Here is a 9,840-nt window from a genome sequence, read left to right as displayed (position 1 = left end):
AGAATTGGAAATCAGGCCAGGATTTGAGGGAGGAGGAAACGCTGTCCATAGAAACATCTCCAAGTATGCAGGGATGGGATCAGAGCAGCCCAAGCGAGAACCGAGATGGAACTTGCAAAAGACATAAAGAGAATGAGAAAAACATTCCTTAATTCCACCAGTCCTAAGAGCAGGGATGAGGAAATCGTTCGGCCCTTTATTAGTTTGGGAGGGGAAGCCTGAAACAGACGACACTCCAAAGCCCCCCAGCTTGGAATGCCCTTCCTTTTTTAAAATCTCCCCTTTACCCGAAAGGTCAACTCTGATCTGGGAACCAGAGCCAGGCAACGCGCGGGCTCATGGGAGGGCAGGGAGCCAAGCAGGAATCAGCAAAGAGCGCCTCATTCCAGTCCGTAGGCTCTGATGACTTACAACCCTGGCTACTTAAGGAATTGGCCGCAGCCACCACTGGGGCTGGGGGATGGGAGAGGGGAATGTATGCGGATCTGGGAAGGGCCCGAACACGAGAAATAGGCCAGCTGGACCCCGCCATCTCAGGCCCAAAGGCTGGGCATGAGCCCCTGGCAATGCCCGCCCAGCTCCCAGACCTCTCCCGCTCCCAGGACAAGTTATCAAAAAATCAATTCTCCAACAGCAGAAGGTCGGGAGGTCGTGGGCAATCTCGCGCAGCGGATGCGCGGCAGTTCTGCAGGGATCAGGCTCTGTCAGAAGAATCCAATAGCCTCCGTGACAGAGTGATGGGGCCGGTACATCAGCAGATGCCTGGGGACGGCTTGTCTACCTTGACTTCCGCTAGCGAGGCTTTTAATTCTGCCTCCCCTGTTATCTTTGGCAGGAAACAAAGGGCAGTGCGGCTTGAAGCCGAGCGGCCTCTCACAAGGTGAGAGGCAGCCTGATTGAGGGGTCACGTTCAAAGGGCTGATCCCTGCACCCTGGAATGGAAAAACGGATGATCCACCTGGCGCCATAAGGGAGAGAGAAAGCCCCCCCACCCCAAACGCTGGCTGGACCCCTATCCTCAGCCCTCTCCGTATCCAATCAGCGGCCAAACCTTGTCAAGCCTTCCTCCCCGCACCCCCAGAATTCATCCCCTTCTCTTCATTCAGTCACCAGCTGGATTCCCCGCCCCCCGCCCCCGGACCATTACAACTGCACCTCCCTGGACTCCCCACTCCCAGGACCCCTGCTCCCCATCCATCCTCCGAACAGTCTTCCAAATAATTTTCCTTGTTGGGAAAGGAGGAAGGATTAAGTACTTATTTGTGTGCCAGTCACTATGATCAGCACAAACATTGTCTCATTTGATACCTCGGGTAGGTATTATTATATTCATTTTACCGTTGAGGAAATGTAAGCAAACAGAGGTTAAGTGACTTGTCCTGAGTCACGTAGAGTAAGTGTCCAAGGCTGATGTTGAACTCAGGTCTTCCAGAACTTTCTGAACCTTTAGTGATCCCCTGTTTTTTCTGGCACAAAACACAAACTGCTCTGCCTGGCATTTAAAGCCCTGCACAGCAAGGTCCCAGCCTGCCTTCCCAGGGCTGTCGTCCATTACTCCCCCACGTGTTTGTTCCAGTCATACTGGCCGCTACTTTCTCTTCCGTGAATGAAATTCGGATCTCACCTCCACACCTTAGCACAGGCTGTCCCCGATGCTTGGAGTGCCGTCCCCTCTACCTTTGGAGTCTCTAGTTCCCTTCAAGGTTTCATGCATGTTCCTTCCTCTGTGAGAATCTTTTCCTGTCCCCTTTGGTTGCTATCCGTGATTTTTCCCCTTTCATCAAATTGTTGGGTATACAAAGTACAGAATAAGGCATATACTCAGATCCCTAGCCAATAGGTGGATTTGCTTTGCTTTGCCAGAGTTATTTGTTATAAGAAAGAGCTTCTTATTGGGAGGGCTGGGGCTGGGGCTGGGTCAGGGGCTGGGACTTGGTGGTAGTGAAGCAAAAACAGAAGGAAAGGGGAAAATCCAGGAAATTTCAGAAGGGGCTGCTGGGAGGAGGGAAAGGCAGTTTTGTTCCTACCAGGTTAAATTGAATATATGTTTACAAACCATCATACATAACATTATACTTTGTATATCGAAATGCTCATCTTTGCTGGTATTTATTAAGTTCCTGATTTTAAAAAATATTTTAAAATTCAAACTAAATCCTTAGGTAAATGCTTATCTATGTCCAGGTTGCATTCTCTGATAAAATGTAAGCCGTCTGAGAGCAGGAAGCGTTTCTCATTTACTCCTTGTATCTCCCTGTGCTGAGAGCAGAGTAAGATGGTTGGATTGGACAGGCTACGATCAGAAAGACCTCAACAAGCGGGCGTGGAGGGGTCGCCATGTTTATCACTGGAGGAAACACCGGTATCTGTGAGATCAGAGATCCAGGTAACACGCTGAATTAAAAAGTAAGGACCCAGGACAGAGGTGAAGTCAGAGCCCCTCTGGACAGTCTGACTGGGTGGTTGCTGACATCACCACCCAATCAGATCAAGTATGCAAATGAACCCAAGACCTCCTATTCTCTTCTCTCCCCCAGGAGGATGAAGGCTTCGTGCCAATGGGCTGGGTCAACCAGCCCCTGCCTGAAGACCTCCAGGGAGGAAGAATGCTCTTCCCCTCCGACGCAGCCCCTGTGTGTGGACAGCTCTCTTTGTTAGCCCGTCCCGACAACAGGTTTCTTTCTCTTCAATTTCCACCCATCACCCCTCATTCTACCCTCTGGGACCAAGCGGAATGAGCTTAATAAGTATTTGTTGAATTAAATGCCTCTTCTATGTGACAGTGCCTTAAATACTTGAACACAACTGTCATCAATCAATCACCCAGTCAACAAGCATTTATTAAGTGTTGAATTGGAACTCAGAAGAAAGACTAAGGTGAGATGTATAGACCTGGGAGTCATCTGGCTAGAGATGGTCATTAAACCTACGGGAGCTGATGAGACCAGCCAGAGAGAGCATAAAATGAAAAGAGAAGGGAGTCCTGGACTGAGCTGTGGAGGACACCCACAGTTAAGGGGCAGAACTATGCCATCCAGCAAAGGAGACAGTTGTGGGGGAAACCCAGGAGAAAATAAGAATGGAGGAATGAAAACCAAGTAAGGAGTATCTGGGGGGGGGGGGGGGTGGGGGGAGGCTGGAAAGACATCAAGAAAGATGAGGACCAAGCAAAGACCATAGGATTTAGCCACTGAGAGATCACCCATCTCTCCTTAAGAACTAATGTGGAAATAACTTTACATGATTGCTCATGTATAACCTATTTCAGATTCTTTGCTGTCTTGGGGAGGGGAAATGAGAGAGAGGGAGAAAAACATCAAAACTCAAAATTTTATTTAAAAAAAATGAATGTTGAAAACTATCTTTACATGTAATTGGGGAAAAAAACAAAATGCAAAAAAAATACAAAAAAAAATGTGCTCCATTGTTGATACCAAAGCAGGTTATGGAGCAAGAAAATGGAAAAAGGGAGGGGGGGGGGGGGGGGGCACTCTGCCTGATTCATGAGAACTTGTTAAGCATCTTCATGCTTCAGTGACTGGGTCCTTTAATACTGGAGGTACAAAGACAAAAATGAAAGTGTCCCTGCCCCTAAGTCACTTACATTCTATTGGGGAAGACGAAATGTAAATACAAAATAAATGTAAGGTGATGGGGGAGGGAGGCTATCACCTGTAGGGATCGGGAAGGGCTGAAGAGGTAAGGAGGGAGTGCATACCAAGCATGCGACACAGCCAATGCAAAGGCATGGAGATTAGATGGGGCATAGTATGTGAGGAACTGCAAGAAGGCCCACAGGCTGGACCACAGAGTGCACGGAAGGTGGTTGTGTTGAAAATGTTGGCTGGGCTTTAAGTGCCAAATGGAGGAATCTGTGTCTGACCCTAGCAGTAACAGGGAGATGCTGAGAGGTCAGACCATTTCTGGAGTATTGTATTCAGCTCTGGGCATACTGTATAAGAGGGAATGTGGCTAAACTTGAAGGCAGTGTGCACAGTGAGGAGGGCCTCCAGTTCATGCCATCCAAGGACTGGCAGAAGGAGTGGAGGATGATTCGCCTGGGAAGAGAAGCCTTGGGTTGGGGGGAGCAAGAGAACGGCTTTTGGAAGATGGCTGGAAGATTCAACTCCGACATTTATTAGTCCTGTCCTGGGAAGACTGAGGGGCAGTCAGGGGGAGTCCTGGAGAGGCAGATATGGACTTGATACAAGGGAAATCCTCCCAACAATTAGTGCTAGCTAAAACAGAAGGGGCTTCTGGGATAGGTGGTGAGCTCCCCCTCACCAGAGGTATTCAAGGAAAGGTTAGATGACCCCTTATCAGATATGGAAGGAAGATTCCCAGACCATAGCATCCAAACCCCTCAGTTTGTAGATGGAAACTGAGGCTTAGAGGCCTAGAAGGCATTTAGCAGAGGTCTCACAGAGGTAAGATTCAAACCCAGGTCCTATGACAGAAAATATAGCTGGAACCAGAAAGCTGCTGAGCTTCATGGCAGTTCTAAGACTCTCTAAGTCCTGAAGGGGTGGAAGGGGAGGTCAGGAAGCTGGTGACCCCCTCACCCAGAGCTAAGATAGCTGCCCAGGGGTGCAGAAGAATGCCTAGCTCACACACACATACACCCCCTACCACCACACCACCCCACACACATATCACACTATACCACACAGACACAAACACCACACACCCCACACCATACCACACACACACACCCCACCTCACACTATACCACCCCACACACACATCACACCATACTATATCACACACACATCACACTATACCAAACACACACTCACCACACACCCCAACACATACACCCCCACCCCACACTACACCACTCCACACACACACACACCACAATACAGTACATCACACACCACACACACACATCACACACCCCACACACTCCACACACACATCACACTATACCACACACACACACCACACCCCACACTACACCACTCCACACATACACATACATACACTCACACCCCACCCTCATCTGAAGGCCTCCTGGCCACCTTCTTAGCTAATGAAGGGTGAGGGAGACTGCTTCCCTCCAGTCCCTCCTTTCACACCTCTCTGGGGCCTAGGCCCCTTCCAAGGCATAAACCTAGGTGTGTTTGAAAGAAGTTAGAGTCTCCCTGCTCCTCCTGCCTGCCCCCAGGGCTCAGTGCAGAGGGTGGCCTGGGCTGGGCGAGGGGAAGTGGCTAAACACCCTTTCCCCTGTTTTGCCTAATATTAACCTCCCTCCCCACCCCACCCCAGGGCTGGGATGCTGTGGAGGCCTCATCTGCCCTAGGGAAGAGAGGCCATTTTCACCAGGTTTAAGTTCCAGAGGGTCGGGATGTCAGAAGCTGCTGAAGCCTGAATCTCTTCATTTGACAACTGAGGCAGGGGAGGATGTGACCTTCCCAAGGTAATGGGGGCGCCTGCTTAGCCTGGGGGCCCCCGAACTCAGTGCAGAGTCTTGGAGCATCCCAGGGCTTGTGTCCCCAGGCCAAAGGACAGAGCTCTCCTGTCCCACCCTACATCCTGGCACTGGGGAGAAGGCTGCCAAATCAGGATGATGGGGGTGGGGGTGGGAGAAGGGGCTGGGCCTGAGACTGACCGGGGTTGGCGGGAGGAATCCCCCAGATTGACTAAGCTTTTCCCTGCTCTGTTTGTGAATGGGGAGAATTATTGCCCAGGAAGGGCCCCAGGAAACAGAGTAATGGATTGAGAGTCTGAGATCCTGAGTTCGAATCCCAGACTCACCAGGATCAGCCTAGCAAAGTCCCTTACCCTCTCTAAGCCAACTGTTCCTTTATTTGTAAAATGAATGAGGCAACCCAGGAAATGCCGATGAAGCAGAGAAGTAGAACTCTTGATTCATTCTGAGAGGTCCCCTCCCCCCATAGTGAGAAGTCAATGGGAAGGTCCTTGTTCCCAAAGACCCAAGCCCTGACTACTCCAGGCCCCTCCTTACCTGGCCATTGGTTCTGTATAACAAGAGAGCCGGCCACTGGTCTCCATCTCCCCCCAGGCCTCAGAGAAGCAGGTCTGGCTGAGGACCACCCCCCCCACACACACACACACACAAACCCGGCTTCCTTTCCTTGAAAACCCAGGCAGAGCCCACACCAGGCCAAATCGTGAAGCCATCTCTCTCCCTCCAAGAGCTGCTAAGCTAATTAAACCAATTCACCGGAACGCGTTAATGATTGTTAACAGCCCAAGGTGTGACTTCTCCCAAGGGAAAACCACATTTTAAAAAGCGCCTCTTTTCCAGAGCAACATTTCCCAAAGAGGTCTGATGGTGAGATTTCAGGCACTGTGTTGAGAGGGAGCTTTGAAGGCAGAAGGGCCTCCAGTCAGATTAAAATGGACCCCTTGCCCTGCCCCCCACTAGGGCTGTCCTTGGTCCTGAGGGTTAGAAGGCTCTGACATTTTTAAGCCCTAACTTCCCTAGACCCCCAGACCCTCCCTGCCTCCATCCTATCAAGTGTTGTCCCAATCCAGTAAGAGGGCAGAGTCGTTGGGTTCCAATCCCAGTGTAGGCACTAAATTAGCCTTAAGCTCTGCCTGCCTCAGTTTCCTCATTTTGTAAAATACAGGGTTAAACTCAATGGTCTCCAAAGACTCCTCCAGTTCCAGAGCTATGACCTTTCCCAAATCCCTGGTAGCCTAGATCCCTGGATCTCCCATTGACAGGCACAGGGGCAAGGACCCCACAATCCTCCAGGCAGTAGGCAGCAGTCAGGAAGAGCTGCTTTTTACTGGCCTGGGGAGGAGGGTGCTAAAATTAGCACTTCCCTCAGGTTGGATTGGCTGACTCAGGAGGGAGTGAGCTCCTGGTCGCTGGGGTCCTTCAAGCCCTGGGGAGATGATTCTGTCTCAGGGCGTGCTTGGTACAGTAGATGACTGCCAAGGTCTCTTCCAACTCTGAAATTCTGTGATTCTGTAAAGTGTCTTGTAAATTTTAACAGGCTATTATTATAATATTTTTTGGACTAAACCTTCAACTTCAATGATGTAGGAAGTTGCATCTGCCAATACAGATTGGCACCTTTTTCTGCATTGCCTGGGGCACTGAGAGGTTCAGGGTCTTGCTGGTAAGTGTCCCAAACAGGATTTGAACTCAAGTCTTCCTGGTTCTAAGACCAGCTGTCTCCACCTCATCCTACTGATTATAATAATAAATGTTATTCTAACCCCTTCCAGGATGGGGCAGCCACCCTGTCCTCTTCTGGATTCTCCTATTCTTCGGTCTTTTCTTAGCTGTGTGACCATGGTAAGTCATTTCAGGCCTCCCTTAAGTCTCCGTTTTCTCATCTGTGAAATGGGAATAGCACCACATTCAGTGCATCCCTCCCAGAGTGGCATAGGCTCAAATGAGAGATTGTCTGTAAAGCCTTTGTGAGCTTTGGAAAGCTATGTAAATACCAGTTATTATTATGATTTCCTCATCTGTAAAACAAGGGGGTTGGACCAGCTGACCTCCTAGCTGCTCTGAATGGATGAGGAGTTTATATTGGCCCGAGCTAAGAAAGCATGGGATTTAGGACTGACAAGGGCAGAAAAGAGCAGAGTGTTCTCCTCTCTGGGGCTAAAGAAGCTGGGGATCTCCCCAGGGTCACACAAGGAGCCCAAGCCTCTGACCCCAGAGCTCAGGCTCCCTGGAACCCAAGACAATTCCACTGAGGCCTCTCCTGGGGCTGAGCCCTCACCACAGCATCCCTTACCCAACCCCACCTACCAGCTTGTCGTCATGCCAGTGGGGGAAAGAGCCTGGAACCACTCTGTGTGGCCACACTGCACACTGACACAGACACGCACACACACACACACACACACACACACACACACACACACCCTCCCTCCACTCATCATACCAGTCCCACCTAACCTGCCTTCCTCTCTCCTTCCCATGAGTTTCCCAGAATCCCAGGGCACCCTGCAGCTCCTTAGCCCCCCTCCCCTCTCTCCTGCCTTGCTTATCTCGTCCCTGCAGCCCCAGCTAGGCTGGCCTGCCTGCACCTCCTCCCCTCCCCACCAGGAGGGATTACTTCTCTTCTTGGCTACCTGCCCGTGGCCCTGGAGTCACCTACAAGCTTCCTTCATCAGGCTCCTCTACTCTGGCCTCTTTCTCCTTTCTCCTCCTTCCCTCCCCCCTTCCTCCTCCACAAACCTGGTACAGTGGAAAGGGCTCAGGATTCAAATCTGGCTCTGCCACTCATGACCTAAGGTGAGCTCCTTCACCTCTCTGGGCCTCAGCTCCCTCCGGCTGCTGAACTTTGAGGCCAGAAGAGCAGGACTCAAACCCCACCTCAGACATTTATCCAGCTGTGTGACACTGGATGACTCACTTCACCACAATGTGCCTCAGCTTCCTTACCTGTAAAATGGGGAGAAGAGGGCTAGGTGACCTCGAGCCCCCTTCCAGCTCCACAGCTAGAATCCTGGCACCTCGCCCCTCTCCCTGTTTCCTGGAATTCCTGGTTTCCCTTCTTTAACCTGCCATCCTACTGGCGGACTCTATTCCTCTCTGTGTGTCTCTGTCCATCGTCTGTCTGTCTGTCTCTGAGTGTCTTTCTCTTAGTCTGTCTCTCTCTCTCTCTCTCTGTCTCTGTCTCTCCTTCTCTCTCTCTCTCTCTCATCTCTGAGATCTTCAGAGTCACCTCTCTTCCTCTACTTACTGACAAATACAGACAATCACAGAATTTCAGAGGCCATAGAGGCCCAACCATGCTTGGCAAGTGGTCATCCTGCCTCAGCCTAAATCAATCCATCAATCAACCAAAGAGAATTAATTAAGCACCTATTGTGTACCAGGCACTGTTAGGGGCTGGGGATCCAAAGACAAAATGAAGCAGTCTCTGGCCTGCAGTAGCTTCAGTGAACAGGGGCAGGGGTGAGAGGATCACGTCCCCACATAAGCACAGGTGCAGATAAACGGAGGAGGGGGCACACTAGCAGCTGGGGGGCAGTGAGGGGCCCCATCGCTTCTCCAACCTTTGCCCTTTAGGAAGCTTTGCCTGACCACAATCTGCCTTTCCTTCTGGGTCGGAGCAGAACCAGGAAGATGCATCGTGGCCCCAAAGGGCTCAGGAGGAGAGGCTGGGAGCTGGGCAGGCTCTGGGCAGAGCAGAAGGGCCTCAGGCACATGGAGGCCAGAGCCCCAGCTTCACACAGCAGGGAGCTATAGGTTAACGAGTCAGCCAAGGGGCACCAGGAGTTCATGAAGAGCTTAATCTTTGCCTCTTTGTATCCCTTCCATTTTATCCAGACACAACGCCTGGAACACAGTAGGCACTTCATAAATCCTACTTACCTGACTAGAAGCCTGTGGCACCCTCAACAGAACTAGGAAAATTAGTCAGGCAGCAGGCATTTATTAATGGCCTATGTGCCAGGCACTGTGCTAAGCACTGAAGATACAAAGAGAGGTGAAAGACAGTGCCTGCCCTCCAGGGGCTCACGGTCTACTGGGGGAGACAGATGCAAACAAGATAGAGCTGGGCGCAGCTGGAGGCAGAGGCAGAGGCAAGACCTGGGAAGGCAGGGATTCCCCAGCGTCCAGAATGTCACACCCGGGTCCTCTGATGGGGTACCAGTTTCCTCTGAGACCATTATCATGTTATCAGCCCACAACAAATATGCCCCAAGCCTTCTGCTTGACAGGTGAGGGTCCCCAGGGAGACAACCCAATACCTCCCTGTTCCAGTCTCAAATAACCCTTCCAGCCAATTAGCCACCCACAAGATGACCTAAATTTCTCCAGCTGCAGCCTCAGGGCCCTGCTCTCTGATTCAGAAACAATGCTGTTCCTGGACTCTCCTCCCCTCCCCTCCCCCCCCC

General features: G+C 51.1%; 1 long non-coding RNA gene across 1 annotated transcript; it reads left to right on the top strand.

The window, feature by feature from the left end:
* Positions 1-468: 468 nt before the first annotated feature.
* Positions 469-3,281, top strand: LOC138176425 (uncharacterized). Its single transcript, XR_011172235.1, has 3 exons — positions 469-880; positions 2,270-2,386; positions 2,538-3,281. It is a non-coding gene; the product is annotated as an uncharacterized lncRNA (long non-coding RNA).
* Positions 3,282-9,840: the final 6,559 nt, after the last annotated feature.

The sequence above is a fragment of the Petaurus breviceps genome, unplaced genomic scaffold (genome assembly GCF_028583685.1).
Source record: "Petaurus breviceps papuanus isolate PSGF00001 unplaced genomic scaffold, PetGlider_PUasm1.0 89029, whole genome shotgun sequence".
NCBI classification, from domain to species: domain Eukaryota; kingdom Metazoa; phylum Chordata; class Mammalia; order Diprotodontia; family Petauridae; genus Petaurus; species Petaurus breviceps.
This window is presented reverse-complemented; position numbering and strand designations above follow the sequence as displayed.